This window comes from Festucalex cinctus, chromosome 6 (assembly GCF_051991245.1).
Source record: "Festucalex cinctus isolate MCC-2025b chromosome 6, RoL_Fcin_1.0, whole genome shotgun sequence".
Taxonomy (NCBI): Eukaryota; Metazoa; Chordata; class Actinopteri; order Syngnathiformes; family Syngnathidae; genus Festucalex; species Festucalex cinctus.
The window spans coordinates 25,993,397-26,011,481 of record NC_135416.1 but is presented as its reverse complement, the minus strand read 5'-3'; the positions used below and the strand labels follow the sequence as shown (position 1 = coordinate 26,011,481).

General features: G+C 40.4%; 1 protein-coding gene and 1 long non-coding RNA gene across 2 annotated transcripts in view; both read left to right on the top strand.

Moving 5' to 3' along the window:
* maml3 (mastermind-like transcriptional coactivator 3) overlaps nucleotides 1-18,085 on the top strand; it is a 326,823-nt gene that overhangs the window by 191,832 nt on the left and 116,906 nt on the right. The window lies entirely within an intron of this gene.
* On the top strand, nucleotides 92-2,612 carry LOC144021340 (uncharacterized). Its single transcript, XR_013284108.1, has 3 exons — nucleotides 92-1,393; nucleotides 2,096-2,339; nucleotides 2,440-2,612. It is a non-coding gene; the product is annotated as an uncharacterized LOC144021340 (long non-coding RNA).

Below are 18,085 nucleotides of genomic sequence, written 5' to 3'. Positions count from 1 at the left end.
AGTCGTCAATCGCAGTATTTCATCCATGGTGGTCCATATTGAACTGTAAATATGGTTCAATGTTGGCATGACTTGCCACTCGTGAAATGTTATGGCAGATCCGCACGCATGGGGGAAGGCAAGCTTCAAATTATCCCGCCCCCTTTCGGCCGCGCGCCTCCTCTAACGAAAAAGCAATGGAGGTGGTTGTGGTGTGGTAGCCTGCCGTGCGGGGCTCAGGGAAAAATAATGAAGCGATCTATTGTTGATTATTTTATAAAACAAAATGAGAAGGATAGTGGTAAAGAGGGGCCAACGGACGGTGCCAAATGAAACAATACAGATCATTCTGCCCTTCAGAAGTTTTAGTTTGAATTTGTGCAGTCTTTAAGCGCCCTCCTGTGGTTGCTAGGTTTAATGTTTTTGTTGAGTAAAATAGTGATTTAACACCACTCAACTCAACTCAAGTTTATTTCACGGAACGCCGACACGTTCATTGTTATGCAGACTGTTGGATCTTATTTTTGTTGTTGCTTTGGACAAGAATTATCTGTAAGTACATGCGATGTCAATATAAAAACACTGTAGATTTATTTTAGTTAATTAGGACAATTTGAGATGTGCAATTTAACTAGCTACTAGCATGAAAGTGTGTCGTGTATAGTTAGCTAATATTACATTGTTTAGTATTTTATTTTCTAGTTTTACAACGACCTAAAGAGGGTAATGGTCAGAGGCCATTGTTCAAATTAACAGCACGCAAGGAAAACAAAGTCAGGTTATTTGGAATGCCGTTAACTCGCTGTCTAGCTGGTGAAATCTAGAAGCTTCAGAGCGAGGACAGCCGAGGAGCAGGTGAAGGGAAAAAAAAGTACTGGCTTTTAATGAGCTAAACAAAATAATGTTGACATAAGTTAAAGGTACACTCAGTATTATACAGTGGCATCTAGTGGTGAAACAATAAATCATTCGGAAAAAAAAAACAATTGTTTGTGTTAGTAGTATGTAAAAAGATATGTTGTATCGCATAAACGTACTTTTTTTAAATATAACGGTTAGTCTAGAAATCGCAAATTATCTTACATGTCCGAGCCGCGGCTTCTAGTGTCCGCCATGTTTCGCCGCCATCTTTCTGCTACGGGTGCCGTCAAACACAAATTTCAGCGCTCCATTTCTTAACGCGTTTTTGGAACGCACTTCCGGTTTGTATGGCGACCGCATTTCCACGAAGAAGAAGAGTTTCCGGTCCCCGAAGAGAGCATTATCAAGCATCACACTTACTTTGGGAATTTATTTTATTTCAGCGCGACAAAACAAGAGTTTATATTGTAGCCGCATTTGCCAGATGGAGAGAAATGAGGAACAGACTAGGTTTGGGACGTGCCGGTGCCTTCGACTGCTTTCTACTTGACCGGTAAGTAAGAGTACATTTGTGTTTACGTTTTGAGAGCGAGAGAAAAAGTATACACTGTACTAATTAATACGATGTTCGTACCTTTGTTTTACGATCACTGTAGCTGTTGATTAGCAACTCCGCACCACTCGAACGATTTCGTTATGTAGCTACTTGCTTTGAAAAAAAAAAAGATTCCCGCTGGCACGTTATATTTAGAGTAAATGCGCAAGTTATTGTGTAATGTAATGTAACTGTGATTTCGGAGGTATATTTGCCCATAACTTCAATGGAGAATCTAAAGCATACTGTATTAGTGGAGGAGTTGAAAATTATTTTCGTTGTGGTTGGTGAAAATAGTGTTCTCGAAATTAATTTTCGGCAGGGAATAACTTTCTGGACTTAAATGCTGGCTGTACCGTAAGCACTGCTAGAGTCTGAACTCTCTCACTCAAGTGTGTACTGGTCCATTGTGTAATTGGGTGCACAAGAATTTACAGGCTGCCACGTTTTCCACGGAAATTCGACAAGCAAGCAGCCTTTGCATATTCTATGCAGTATGCAGTCAAGTTACTTTTATCTAGCTAATACAATGTTTTGGGCCCAAAAACTAAAGATCTTACCTCTATTTTGGGGGCTTTGTTGGAAAGTTGGTGACATATAGTAGTATCATCAATTATTCTATTTTATTTTATAATTGTGTTTTTGTTTGTGTCACACTAGATCAACAGCCAAACTTGAGGGGTTCCAGAACCATATTCTGATGTATACAAGCATTCATGCACCGTTTAAATACATCACCGACCTGCAAGAAAAAAAAATATCAAGGGGAGAGTCAGCAGCCAAATTGGAATGCCCCGAATGAGGACACTTGAATGGAGGACCCCAGAAGGCTTCGGTGTTGTACCACCAGTATCTCTACCTACCATATCTGAGCTACAACAAACTGAAGTCAGCCGACGTCTTGGTATGTCATTTACATATGGACGCCATTGCACCCTACATTAACTTTTTGTGTGAAGCAATACAGAATGGTCACATGTACAAGCACCACTTGTTTTACACAGGACCTGCTGACCAGGTGTCTGAAGCCATGGAGTGACTCCTCCCTCACTTTCCTCAGCAAGCCTTTGAAGAATATGATATCATCGTTGGTGGGAACATGCCCTCACTCCATAACATGTACTTGTGCAGTCAAGGAGCATGTCAAACTTAATAAAACCAGCAAACATTGAAGTGACTTCATTTTTACTGCAGTCTGTTCACACAATCAATGGACAAGCCTTCCTTGATTTTGCCCCAATAACATCATAGAGTAGGCGAAAAGTAGTGTTACAGATCATACTATGTGTTCGGGAGAGTTTGAGGAATGTTGCAATGTTAATGGGGGACAATGTCAGCACACACACACACACACAAAAAAAAAAACATCATGGTATTGAGTTAATCAGATATTTTAGCTGTGTACAACACATACCTGCTCTGTAACACTACCTTTGGCCCAAACCTGTATGTCTATTTTCCATATTTTGAAATGCACAGCGTATTGGTAAATTTCTGGATCAACTGCAATTCATGTCGCTCATTATATTATAACAGCATTTTTTTTTTTTTAGTTAATATGTTCATTTCATGTAGACTTTTATTTTACTTTATTTTATTTATTCATTTTCATGTACTGTACCTTACATTCATTGGCCAATGAAGAATTGCTTGTCATTGCAAGCATTTATAATAATTCTCCAGGCTTTTGATGTTTTACATTTCTAGTCATGTAAAATAGTGTTAGGTTAGGTGTCGAATGAACACTGCATGTTGACGCCAAAGGAAATAGTATTTTTTAGTTATTCAAAATGTACAAATTAACACACAACAACAATATACAAGTTATACAAACTACAGCAAGTGTCAGACATGGACTAATTATATGCCAGGTAAAAAACCTTTGTATTGTCCTCGAGGATCTGGGAAAGTGTCACTTATTTGCCACAAGTCACCAAGGTGCTGCAGTCTGGGATCCAGGTACAGGAAATCATGGTGGTGCTGATGTGGGATCCAGGTACAGGAAATCATAGTGGTGCTGATGTGTCAGCAATGTGTCAAAAAGTATTTCTTGGTGTCAGTCTATCAGCTGGACTTGGATATCTTCATGTTCCTCCATGGTCATTTCCTGTACGAGTCTCTGCAAGAAGGTAACAATTGTATGTCAGATGAGGTACCAAACAATGAACTGAAAGTCACTGAGCCAATGAAGTACATTATTATATGAGCAAGACTATTTGTGAAAGCCATGTAAATTCCTGCACATCGAAGTACAAGGAAGCTGTTGTATCTTCAATCAAAACTAATTAAGTTGCTTAGTGATATTTATTAGGTAAAATTGTTCAACATGGTGACAAATCGATATCTGAGTAAAGGGTTTCAAATGTTTTTGTAAGCAGCACTTTTCTGAGTGGTTAGTAGCAACAAGACACGGGGGGGTTTACGAGTCTGAGTTGCATCTGTGTAGTTCAGTTAACACCATTATTTTTGTACGATATACTAAACATATCAGCAAACGATGTAATCTAAATACCACATATTCCAAGCAAAGGTATGTTTTGAGCCATTCACATGCATGCTCGAATGGAATTATTTTTCCATGATGACATAATTGTACGTTACGAGACACCGCGTTCACTTCCGCGTTCTCTTCCTCGTCTCCCTCGCCCTCTTTGAGATGGTCCACATGTCTATAAAACATATAACATAACTGTGTGTTCTCTGTTGCATAGTTTAGTTGCACTAACAAATATGAACATAGATAGCCATTATCATTAGCTGACGTACAGTATTTCCTAACAATGCCGACAAAAATATTAATTCTGAAATTAAATGACTAAATCACAAATATTAGGGGTCTGTACAGTATGTCTAACAAATGCAATTCACTTACGTCATCACTCGAGGGATACCAGAAGTTGTTTGCGTTCTGTTCCGGTGAAATTGTTGGTAGGCTGTTGAAGTAGGGTCTCTCTGAGACGCCGTAGTTCGTGTGCTTAAAATCATTGCATTATCTTGTTTGACCGATAGATGGCGGTCGTGAGCTACACACTGGGGCTTTAAGTTATACACAATTATTGACTTGTTTTGATAGCCACTGTTGTTGCAGGCAAACCTCGTGTTCCAATGAAATATTTTGCAAATATATCGAGTAGGGCTGTCACTAACGACTTTTTTAAAAATCGACTCGACTTCTCATATTTTTAACGACTAATCGACTTTTTATTATTATTATTATTATTATTATTATTATTATTATTATTATTATTATTATTATTATTAGTTTTGTTGAACATGTGTTGAATTGAGTGGATAATCTGTATATAAAATCCAGTGTTCCTTATATTTCCTGTACAATAATAGTCTTCAATTTAGTGTAACTGCGGCGCGCCCGCACGCAGCCTCGCACGCACGCACGCACATACACACATAAATACACTTCCCTTCATTTCAATATTGTAGGCGATGGTGGTTGTTTGTTTGTTAGTTGTTTGCCGTGACCAGCAACTGATCACCGAGTGTTATTTTGTCACGCCGATGTTTTTTTTAATTATTATTATTATTATTATTTTTATGCCACGCCGAGGGTATTTATTTATTTATTTATTTATTTTTTAACGCCGAGGGGAACAAGCTCTTCTTTCGCGACCAAGATGACGTGGCTTTGCGATCATTTGTGAGGGGGTTATTCTGTCACGGTGAGTGTAAAACTTTGCCTACGTTGCCGTGAAACGCTAACTCCCCGTGAAATGTGTTTGACTCGACAAAACGGCCATCACGACGCCGCAACGAACTGGTCGTGCACATTTGTGTTATTCATATACGCTTGTGAATGTCTATAAGCAATCGTGGTATTCACGGCAGGCCAAGAATTTTCGTTCCGAGTGTTCACGGCAAAATAACGCTCGCAGTAGATTTGCCGGTCGCAGCGAAATAAATAACTGCTGACTAATAATAAGTGACTGTCACACAATTAAGCAGCTGCCAAGTGCCACACGAGGGAGCGAACTAAATGACAATATTACAAGTATTTCTGTAACATTATTGTTGTGTTTACCTTAGTCTATCCCTGACGCGCTGAATCCATGTTATTGCTCCGGTATCCATGAACCGTGGCGTCGTTTTGGCCGTCCCATTCACTCGCTTTTCCCAGCCCTAATATCGAGTTGCGTATGCCCAAGGTCATGCTGCACCTCCACAAAAAATGGTGCGACCAAATCCTGTGCTGTGCGAGCAACTCAAAATGTTACTCGCACCAGTCCTAGTAGTGGAAAAGTTAGTGCAGAGCCCTGCCCCTTCTTCTTCATTTCTAATTTAAATAAAATTGATTTTTGGATATTAATATCGATTTGATTCGATTCATAAATGAGAATCTCGATTCTTTTATGAATCGATTTCTTGGCACACCCCTAGTAGCCACACACATAATTAGTGCCTTGTTGTTGTATATGAGACTGGTGATACTGAACAGTTTCCAAGGTCAAAGAGCTTCAATTCTAGACTTGATCCCCGCGGACTTGACTGTTAGAGGCAATTTCCGTGTGTTAATCATTAGTGTCGTTCCGATACCGTTTTTTGGCTCCCGATACCGATACCGATACTCAGCTTTGCAGTATCGGCTGATACCGGTACCATACCTATACTTAACATTTTTTTTCCTCAAAATGAAAAAGCTGTCTTGCCATTGGTTCAGAGCATTCAAGGGCCAATAGTATATCTTAGATTGGCATGCAGTGAACATGTCATATATCAGTGAATGTTATGCACGAGCAAGTCACAAGATGCTGCATCCAAAATTCTATATTAGCGTTGGAATTAATGGTATCGGCATGTTACTTGTGAGTAGTCACCGATACCGATACCACTGTTTTTATGCAGTATCGGCACCTCTGCCGATACCAGTATCGGTATCGGAACAACACTATTAATCATTAGATATTGAAGTTTAATAGTTATATATACACTGTATACTAGGGATGTAACGATAAGCCCAATATTGTGATATCGTGATATTAAAACTGCCACAATATCGTTATCGTCATGTTCACGATATTTAAATGCAACACATCTGGCACCCTCTGGTGGCTAGTTTTTTAGTGCAATTTAATTTTCATTAGGGATGTTTTGGCCCTTCTATGTTTAAAATCTACGCTAATTGTCAGATGAAACTTGGAACTTATGGAACTTAATATGCCCAAGCCATTATATGGAGGAACTCAATGTATGCGTGCATTAACACCGTAACATAATAATAATAGCATAATAATAATAAAACAACAATAATAATAACATAACATTGATGTAATGTATAAAAGCACAATATTGTGCTTTTTTTTTAGTATGAGCTCATTCTTTTTACAATATTGTGACCTTTTTTAAATATCGCCAACATCCCCACAATATCGTGATAATTATCGTATCGTGAGCTTCATACCGTGATAATATCGTATCGTGATGTTTGGATATTGTTACATCCCTACTGTATACAGAGATGCCAAATGTTCCGGTTTAGCTGTATTTTGCAGATAACGTGGTGACCTGTTTGGTAGATTTGCTTGGAGTTTGAGAGTATATCAGCAGAGGTGGAAAATCCAGGTCCAGAAAAGTAAAAACCCTGCCACCTATTAGCTTTAGCCACTGGTGCTTCTATTCAACTGGCAGGTAAATGAGCTCCCCGGGAGATACGCACGCACTCGCGCACGCCCACATACGGACACGTTGTTGTTTTTTTAATCACAATATGATCACGAAATATGTTTTGTTTCATTCCAATATCAAGCTTGATTTGATCTAATGTGTGTAATCACATAATCTAATGTAAACACGATTGCCCTCTGTCGTTACATTATTCACTGTTTTTTCTGGAGCCATGCAGGATACAAAGCTGGGGGCAGCCTGCGAGTGTCTTGATGAAATCTTGTATGTAATACAAAGATAGACACAAATGTGACAGTCCATCAGACATGATTGTGATACTGTGTATGGATGAATGACTAGAACTAATGTGGATCAGAAATGGATGGAAGGGTGTGATTAAAGGTTACACATTTGGGGTGCGAAGGAGCACAGAGCTGATGTGAAATGTAAATGATGAATGAATGTAAAGGTTGTGATTAAAGATGGGTGGAAAAAGAAAAGGATGGAAGCGGGAGAGACAAACACTAGTTGGAAGGGGAGCAGAGAGGATTATGTCAGCTAGAGAACAATAAATGGCATTCATGACACGTCTCCAGGGGTATTGACTTGATGGCTTCCTCTTAATAGCAGCAAAAATAATTAATAACTTCCTCTGCTGCTTTTTTTTGTGCTTCCTTACCTTCTCTTGTTTGCTCACATGTACACACTGTATGCATATGTACAGATGTGCTCATGGGCAAAACGCAGGGATATAGGACCGTGCATTTCCTTACCAGCTGTATGACAAAAATGCCATTTTAAATTAGCAAACCAAAAAAACAGCTACATACTACCCATTTTGTTCAGGCTTTCACAAAAATCAACGCAGTCAATGATTTTTATATTTTATTAATGTATGTTTGAATTTGTATTGGCGGCACGGTGGATGACTGGTTAGCACGTCGCCTCCCAGTTCTGAGGACTCCGGTTCGAGTCCAGGCTTCGGCCATTCCTGGGTGGAGTTTGCATGTTCTCCCCGTGCCTGCGTGGGTCTTCTCCGGGTACTCCGGTCTCCTCCTACATTCCAAAGACATGCATGGCAGGTTAATTGGGCGCTCCGAATTGTCCCTAAGTGTGCTTGTGAGTGTGGATGGTTGTTCGTCTTTGTGTGCCCTGCGATTGGCTGGCAACCAGTCCAAGGTGTCCCCCGCCAACTGCCCAGAGCCAGCTGAGATAGGCGCCAGCACCCCCCGCGACCCTTGTGAGGAATAAGCGGTCAAGAAAATGGATGGATGGATGGATGAATTTGAATTCATTTATTTGAAAAAGGGACAATGCATATTAATCAACATTTTGCAATCTAAATGCGCATAAGTTAGCCAAGTTCAGCGAATTTTCATCGGCAGTCTCTTGGGCAGATTTAGCCTAATTCCTATTTTGCCTTCAATTTAAAGACAACATCTTGACCAAATGGGGTCAATGCCATGGACTTCCGGCTTCCGTAAGACAAACACACGCCATTTCCGACCACTGCTGCGACACACAGGCCACGTCCCAACACTTGCATGTTGCAAACCGCAACTGGAAGCAGCGCAAGTGTGTGAAACCCGGAAGTCAGAAGTCCCGCCTCTTCCGTGGCATATTCCCCATTTGGCTCTGGCATCTGGCCAGGAGTTGCTTTCTTCTTCTCTGATGCAAAACGACTCTTGGGCTTGGAAATAGATGCGCTTGAGCAAAGTCTGCCATCTAGTGGTGAAAACTGTTCCTTCCGCTTTTAACTGCTCCGCTGCAGCGAACATGTTCCTTTTCAAAGATGAATCAAGGGCTTCCCTGAAGTACCCATGGGCTGCCAGTTGTCCATCCTGGTGTCGGTATATTGACTTGTACTCATAGGTAAAGCCAATCCCCTGAAACATCCATCTGAGCAAGACATACGCTGTCGTGAGAGGGGAAAGAAGAGTCCTGTTCTAATGCTCACTCACATGAATAAGTGATGGTGTTAAGAAGCGACAGTCTGGATGGGAGGGCATTCGGCAGTGGGGGGTTTACACACACACAGCACACACACACACTCTCAAAATCACACGTTTATTTATTTTTTGCATGAATGATTCCTCAGGACCACAAAACCAATGCTGTGGAACAAAGGCTACCGCTGGTGTCCTCCGTCTTGGCGGTGTCTCTGTACATGTGTGTCTGCCGCAGCGCGTGTGAGTGCATGCTCAGTGTTGCATGGCATGCGTGCAACATGCGGATGTTTATGGCCTGGGGCCACAAGGGGAGAGAGGATAGGAGGACCAACACCGACAGAGAGGGAGGACCAAAAAGGGGAGCAGGCATAAAGAGTGAGATGTTGAAAGCAAGCCGCAGGCTGTCTGTGTGCTCACTTATTTTAACCCCCACCCCTGCCAACCACCATTACCACCGTCACTTTATTGGGAGCCGAGAGTACAGATAAAAAGCCATTCTGGTCTTGACGACAATAATGTCCATCATAACTTTGAAGTCCGTGCTGCCAAGCTCCCTCATCCTGGTATCACAAGTGATTCTATACTCGTTCATCACTTAACCCTTCACTGTGCTTATGTTTTGAGGTCTCCACACTCTCCGGTCCCTTTTGCACTAATCTCATGAGCTGCTCAAACACCTGTCATTTTCAAACCTACATTTGGATCGCAACTTTTATTCTGTTCCCCATGGACGTCGGTTAGTATAACAACGTGATTCCATCTTGTGAGCCAAGTTTTGCTCGCTAAAGATATCACCTCAGGGCTCGACAGTGCGAGCATTTCACTCGCAAATGCGGGCAACTTTCAAGTATACGTGCTAGTGAATAAAAATGCCGCTCGCGCGGCGCGAGTGCATTAATGCTCCCTCCCTAAAACGTACATTCGAAAGTCGCCGTGTCCCCCGCTGGCTCTCCCGTACTAGCAACGAGAGCGCACCGCCGTGCGCCGACTCAATCCAATAATATTTGAACGAAACATGACCATGTGATTGGCTGGCTACTTCATGATCGGCACAGCATACACGTGCACCGCGCAGACTACAATTTACATACAAACGTATGTAATATGGCGCTTTTCCACCAGACTGGTTCCACACGGAAGCAGCATTTTTTGTCCCCGGATACCTCCATGGGACTCTTTCGGGGTGAGCGGTTCCATTGTAACCGCTGTTTAGAACCCTTTCGGCAGTGGTTCTGCTGCGCCGGTCGTCGGGGGACGAGAGGGGCCGTCGTCACCTGTCATCTGATTGACAGACATCAACGCATTTTGCGCAAGAGAACCAAAGGCCACGGCCGGTCTTCACCAAAGTCATAAAAATACGGTATATACAATCAATATAATAATCTTTTACAACAACGCTGAACTATATTTACACTTTAAAAGGTACTTGTGGTTGCATTTGTAATGTTTATGGTTAAAAAAAAAAAATCACGGTCGTGTGTTCGCATTAACTTGAATGAGAGCGCCAGCGGCAGACCTCTCATTCACAAATAGCTTCGCGGCTTGCGAGCCGTCGTGAATCGCAATATTTCATCCATGGTGGTCCATATTAAATTGTAAATATGGTTCAATGTTGGCGTGACTTGCCACTCGTGAAATGTGATGGCAGATCCGCACGCATTGGGGAGTTCAAATGATCCCGCCGCGCGCCGACTGTAACGGAAAAGCAATTGTAGTTGTAGGTGTGGTAGCGTGCCATGCGGGGCTCAGGGAAAAGTGGCAGCGAATTTATGAAAATGAAGCGGTCTATTGTTGATTATTTTCTAAAACAAAATGAGAATGAGGAGGAGAATGATGGTGGTAAAGGAGGGCCAGCGGACGGTGCCAAATCACACGATACAGATTACTCTGCCCATCAGAAGAATGAATTTGTGCAGTCTTTAAGCGCCCTCTTGTGGTTGCTAGGTTTAATGTTTTTGTTGAGTAATATAGAGATTCAACACCACTCCAATGTGGCAGCAAGCAACGTTCATTGTTACGCTGACTGTTGGGTCTTATTTTTGTTGTTGCTTTGGACGAGAATTGTCCGTAAGTACATGCGATGTCAATATAAAAACAGTGTAGATTTATTTTAGTTAATTAGGACAATTAGATATTGTTGAATGTGCAATGTAACTAGCTACTAGCATGAAAAGGTGTCGTGTATAGTTAGCTAATATTACATTGTTATTTTATTTTCTAGTTTTACGACGACCTAGAGAGTGCAATGGTCAGAGGCCATTGTTCAAATTAACAGCACGAAAGGAAAACAAAGTCTGGTTATTTGGAATGCTGTTAACTCACTGTCTAGCTGGTGAAATCTAGAAGCTTTGAACGAGGACAGCTGAGGAGCAGGTGAAAGAAAAAAATAAGTATTGACTTTTAATTAGCTAAACAAAATAGTGTTCACATGAGTTAAGTTATATGAAATTATTTTGTTTTGATAGTCACTGCCGTTGCAGGCAAACCACGTGTTCCAATCAAATATTTTGCAAATATATCGAGTTGCGTATGCCTAGGTTATGCTGCACCTCCACAAAAAATGGTGCGACCAAATCCTGTGCTGTGTGAGTAACTAAAAATGTTACTCGCACCAGTGCTAGTAGTGGAAAAGTTAGTGTAGAGCCCTGCACCTTATCAGGTCAATATAAGAGAGACTGTTGCTGTGCTTTTATCCATCTTAATGCAAAGCTAAGTTAAATTGCACATAATTTACACACCGAGGGGGGCTGTATCAGCTTTCTGGAAAATGAAGTGTTTGGACAGGTCAGGTCAAAAATGAGAAAGCATTATAATAGGGCCACTTAGAAGAACCAGTCCTCCCCCTCTGTTTCAACTTGTAATATTTGTGTGCGTGCGTGTGCATGTGTGTGAATCTGTATTAGTCAATGTGGTTTTAAATTGTTTTGTGTGGAGCCTTATACAGGCTAACACACACACACAAAAAAAAACGGCAACTTTTTAACAATCCAATAAAACCAATTAGTGTGAAGGAAGAAATATGTTTTATTTATAGTAATTGAAACATTAAAACATGCCATTTACAATCAAATGATGGAATCCCAGCTGAGATGTTGCAGTGGTCAATGAGGAATATCAAAAGGATATTTCAAGAATGCATTCGTACAGGAGAATGCCATCTACAGAACATAATTTTTTTTTTAAAGGAAAATTCCAACATTGTTCGTTAAATGGCATGATTTAAGAAAATCCCAGATAAATAGTACTTTGCGTTCATTTATTTTGCGAAAAAGGCTTTTGCCCATTAAATTAAAAAAATAATAATAATTCAAAATGTCTCATATGGCCGTTTAGGATTTGGAACACAACTTTAAGTGCAATACAGACAGATACATTCCTATTTTATATAGGGTCCATGTATAAAATAATAATGTATTAATGGCCTAAAGTTCATCCATCCATCCATCCATTTTCTTGACCGCTTATTCCTCACAAGGGTCGCGGGGTGGCCTAAAGTTGTTTTCCTAAAATCTGAACAGCTATATTTGACATTTTCAGTTGATTATTATTATTTTTTTTAATTTATTTAATGGGCAAAAGTGTTCAGTTTATCTTTGTTGTTGTTGTTTTTTTGTTTTTTTGTTTTTTTAACCCTTATCATTAGGACAATTTTGCCAAAAACACCTAAAAAAAAAAAAAAAAAGGTGCACCCACAGTATTTTGAAGCTGTTCCTGAACGATTCGGAGTTATCCGCATCGTAATTATTATTTTTTTTTTCTTTTTCTTTTCTTTTTGTTAGAATTTTTGCCACCAGTCGGACGTCCACATGATATTAACAATGAAAAGACCTCCAAGTTTAATTTAAGTTACATTCCCTGCCTTTAAACATGGAGATTGAAATACAAAGTAGCCTTGGTCCGGAATATTGAACAAGTAAAGAAATCAAGCCAGGTACCAGCTGTCAAACCATTAGTGTTACCATCCAAGTTGTTGCTATTGCTAGCTGCTAGCCATTAACATCGGAGATTTGTGCCATACCATACAAGGACGGCGTTATTAATTAGCAGTTTCTTAGTGTCCTAAATTAGCGATTGGATATGAGTTTGGGATAACATTGTGTGGATGTTGGTCGCAACTATGTAATGTCAATAAAAACTACGATAAAGAAATCTGAAACAACCAAACAAAGGGAAGACAAGCTTGCCATCACGCCACAATGCGGGCCAACTTCAAAGTAAAAGGCAACTAAGGTTATTTACAGTTATTATTTGGTCCAATTTATTTTAAAGTTAGTCTTATGCCGATGTCAGACTACACGAAAACAGCCCGATTTTAGCCCGTCCGACGTGTCGTGGACAAACGGGGCATGTCGTAAACGATCTTGGGTTGTCTTGACATAGCGTCGCCCGTGTAGTGTGACACGTTCAACGATTGGTTGCCAGTTGTCCGGGATGGTTCACAACCATCACGACGAAAGTCTAGCATGTTAGAATTTTTGCTTGTCTTGTCGCACAATGTGACATACCTACGTCATCGTCCATTTGGTTCCACAGGATTGACCAATAGCAAGAGGGAGCGAAACGTCAATCACACACTGAACAGCACTTTATAGCTCTTTTTATTTATGTATGTCTGTATTTATTTATTTATTTATTCATTTATGTATTTATTTATTTATTTATTCATTTATGTATTTATTTATTTATCCCCTGGATATTTCATGGGATGGTGCCAGACAGGTGCAAATCGAGGGGGGGAAAAAATAAAAAATTGCCCTGCTGCAGCGCTGCGGCTGCATGGAGCGCGCACGCATCCGTGCAACCCGTGAATAAAGGACCAATATATATATATATATATATATATATATATATATATATATATATATTGTGACTGTTGTTCTAATAATTTCAGAGATTTGGGCATATGATTAGGGATGGGCACATATTTAGTATGGATCGATCACATTTTCATATATCGTCGGGCCAGGCCTGGCCGCCTTAATTGTCACCCGCTTTCACTTGAAAGTTTTTTTTTCCCCCTCGGAGTGAGTGGCGTACTATCCAATGCACTGTACTAAAACAAGTCAAATATGAATAAATGAAGCAGTATAAAAAAATACTCAAACAATATAATATTTCAGTGTTTGGCGCTATAAACGCTTACTATCGGTCCAACCTCGCTTTCTGATAATGTCATCTTTCTTGCAACTGTTACTATAACAACCATGTTCTTGGCGCAAATCCATTGCCATGTGTGGTAAATCAGGTGCAAATTTGCTCCAAGCTGTCAGTTTTGTGGGCGTGTTTGCGCCGGTATATGATTAGAGCAACATCCTTAGTGAATAGGTTGGTAACTGGGTGCAGACTGCGGGTGCAGTTGTGGTGCAATATTTCACGCTATTACCGGACACAGCGCATTCATAGTGAATATACCCCTTTGTTGTTGTTGTTTTTTTTCCTCCCACCAACCAATCCACAAATCGTGCACGATCCCAACTTTGGAGCCTGCTCCGAACCAATCAATGATGATCCGTTGCACCACTAGTTATAATTGAACTTTCTGACACTTGGCAGCAATAAGGCAAATGTTAGTTATTGATTAGATTTTGGACACAATCAGTAGAAAAGGAAACATCAAGCCGCGTTTGTCAATCATCTCCCCATCGCGGGTGGGGAGTGACCAGTGGTGGCCACAGCCACCATTGGCCACCAAGTACCTCTGCCATTGCCTGTGGTATTAGTGGGCACTGTGGTCATAGCACACTGATTTAAAATAAAATAAAATAAAATAAAAAAGTGATGCGTGCAGATAAAGCTGGAGCTTTTGCGTTGAGTGAACAAGCAATGTCTCTGCTGCAAAAAACAAAAAAACTAACGTATTTTGGACAGATTTATTTGTGTGCGTGTGCATGCGTGCTTATGCGTGTGTGTAAGTGCATGTGGCTACATTAGTAGATGTGTTTGGCTGGAAGTCATTTATATGGTAATGATGTCAATTTACCTCTGAAATGCGTCTTCTTCAATAGTGCCAAATACAGCCACACTATCCACACTTGCAAAGCGATGAGAGTGTTTGTTGGTTTTGAGAGGATGGTGTTAGGTGGTGTTGGGAAGGGCACCTGTATGTTGCAATAAATACATCAAGGTGAAGTATATGTGTGTGACCATGTGAGCATGTGAGCTGCAATTAACTCATCTTTTTATTGGCAATTGGAAAAACTATATTTTGCGGCAATATTGCAATGCATATAGTAGCTGATTTGAAAGAAACATCAAAGATACAAGCCGTGTCTGTCCTGTAATAGTTTCTTATCTATGTCACACTAGGCAAGACAAGTTTATTTGTATAGCACATTTCATACACATTGTGCTTTACACAAGGAAAGACAACACCTACAGTATAAGCATCAACAAACAGTAGTTAACAGCATGTCGGGATCGCGGAAGTGTGGTGGTGGACCCAAATGCAGGAGGCGAACGAGGCAGGGAGGCAGAGGTGCGGAAAAAAGAAGTAAATTTAATCCAACAAAAACCAAAGTAGCAAACAGGGCTGGGTGGCAACGAATACAAAAATACCAGAGGGAACTATACATGAACAGACGGAAACACTGGCAACATGAACGTGGGGAAACAAGAATAATGGACCGACAAATACTGACACAAAAACCGATAACTAAATACACACACTAATTACACACGACGAGACACAGCTGGGCAAGACACAAGTGGAAGGGGTTGCTGATTGGATGGAACATGAGGATGGGCAGGAAAACACAGGTGGACATGGAAAGGCTTAATGATACTAGGAAAAACAGAAAATCAAAACATGACAAACTAAAAACCCAACAAAAGCAAAGCAAAACCCACCCTAAATAGAACCAAAACATGACACAGCATTCAGAAGCAAAGAAGAGAAAACAAAGGTAGGTTACAAAAGAACATATATTGACAATGTTAAAACATGACAGCAAACTTAAAAAAAAAATAGCGTAAGGAAGTTTTTTATAATAATAATAATAATAATAATAATAATAATAATAATAATAATAATAATAAAGGGTGTGAATTGCCTCGTGCCTGACGATTCGATCCGTATCAAGATTCATAAGACGATTCGATTCGATATCGATTAATCCCAATATGAATTTACAAGTCGATTGTTGCGATTTTTTTTTTGTACTCAAATTTTGAAAATACCATTCAGTAAACTTGTACATGTACACTGTAAGAATTATATGAAAATGTATTATTTATTAATCTGAAACTTCAGTCTTATAACTGTGAGCCAGTGTATTTAACAAACAGGTTGTAACCTTTTTCATGTTTGAACAGCATTAAAATAAAATATTAAGGCTTAATGTTCCATTAATATAACATTCTTCCATACTTAAGGTATGAAAGTTAGACGTTTTGTTGAACATTTTTCCATCAAAAAAAGGATGTTAAAAAATCATTTCGGCTGGCTATTGAGTCGATTTGAGAATTGCGTGCTTTAGTATCACGATATATTGTCGAATCGATTTTTTTTAACACCCCTAATAATAATAATTAAAAGGGGAAAACCCTCCAAATCCGAGACCATGGTCCTCAGTCGGAAAAGGATGGCGTGTCCTCTCCAGGTTGGGGATGAGATCCTGCCCCAAGTGGAGGAGTTCAAGTATCTTGGGTACTTGTTCACGAGTGAGGGCAGGATGGAGCGGGAGAGCGACAGGCGGATCGGTGCAGTGTCTGCAGTGATGCTGACTCTGTATCGGTCCGTCGTGGTGAAGAAAGAGCTGAGCCAAAAGGCGAAGCTCTCGATTTACCGGTTGATCTACGTTCCGACCCTCATCTATGGTCACAAGCTCTTGGGTCGGGACCAAAAGAACAAGATCCCGGATACAAGCGGCCGAAAGGAGTTTCCTCCGCAGAGTGTCCAGGCTCTCCCTTAGAGATAGGGTGAGAAGCTCGGTCATCCGGGAAGGATTCAGAGTCGAGCCGCTGCTCCTCCTTGAGAGGAGCCAGCTGAGATGGCTCGGGCATCTGGTTCGGATGCCTCCTGGACGCCTCCCTGGGGAGGTGTTCCGGGCATGTCCCACCGGCGGGAGACCCCGGGGATGACCCAGGACATGCTGGAGTGCAGCATAACACGCAACGCACCCGCAAGCGGTGTAAACTGCACCATTCGAATGAATGGAATCTAATTGCTTGCGTCGCCGGAACGCACCGCAACCGCGCCGCAACCGCACCCGGTGTAAACCCGGGGTTAGCACCCCAAGATTTTGAACATGGTCTTTGGTTTCTAAAGACAGCCACTCAAGGTATTTTCCAACAGCAATCCTCTTTTCTTTATTACCGAAAACAGCAACCTCCATTTTGTTTTTGTTTTGGTGAAGAAAAAAAAATAGTGTCATATCTATCAGATATGGTCTACAGAACCCTATGTCATGGTCACATGTGGACATGTTCGTATCATATCATATCATATCATCTCATATCATATCATATATCAGTAGGCATGGGCCAATTACCGGTTTATAAAGGTTTATCGTAGTTTATCGTAAAGCCAAGGTTGCAATAACTGTCAATACTGTCTGTCAACTCTAAAGAACTCTTTTTCTGAAGAGAACTCTAAGCAGAGCACAGTATGATTGAGAGTTCACAAAACTAGCTGAGTGAGTGGTCACACACACGGAGGAGGAGGGAGGGAAGTTAGACGAAAGAGACAGTTATATGGGTGCCTTTTGATTAATATGCATTGTCCCAAAAAAAAAAAAGAAAGAAAAAAAGAACAAAACTTGTTGCTATCATCTACTAGTTAGCCCCAAGGACAACATGATTAGCCTACAGGTCTGCTAAAAAAATAGCTTACCAGTGATAGGACACCTACTTACTATAAGAAAAATTAAAACAGAAGAAGAATGATAACATTTATGTATGTATGTATGTATGTATGTATGTATGTATGTATGTATGTATGTATGTATGTATGTATGTATGTATGAATTTATTTATTTACCAAAAATATATTTTGTTAAAAATAAATTAGATTGTGTTCAGTAGGGGAGAAAAAGGTTTTGTTATTTACCCAAATAAAATAATAATAATAATAATAATAATAATAATA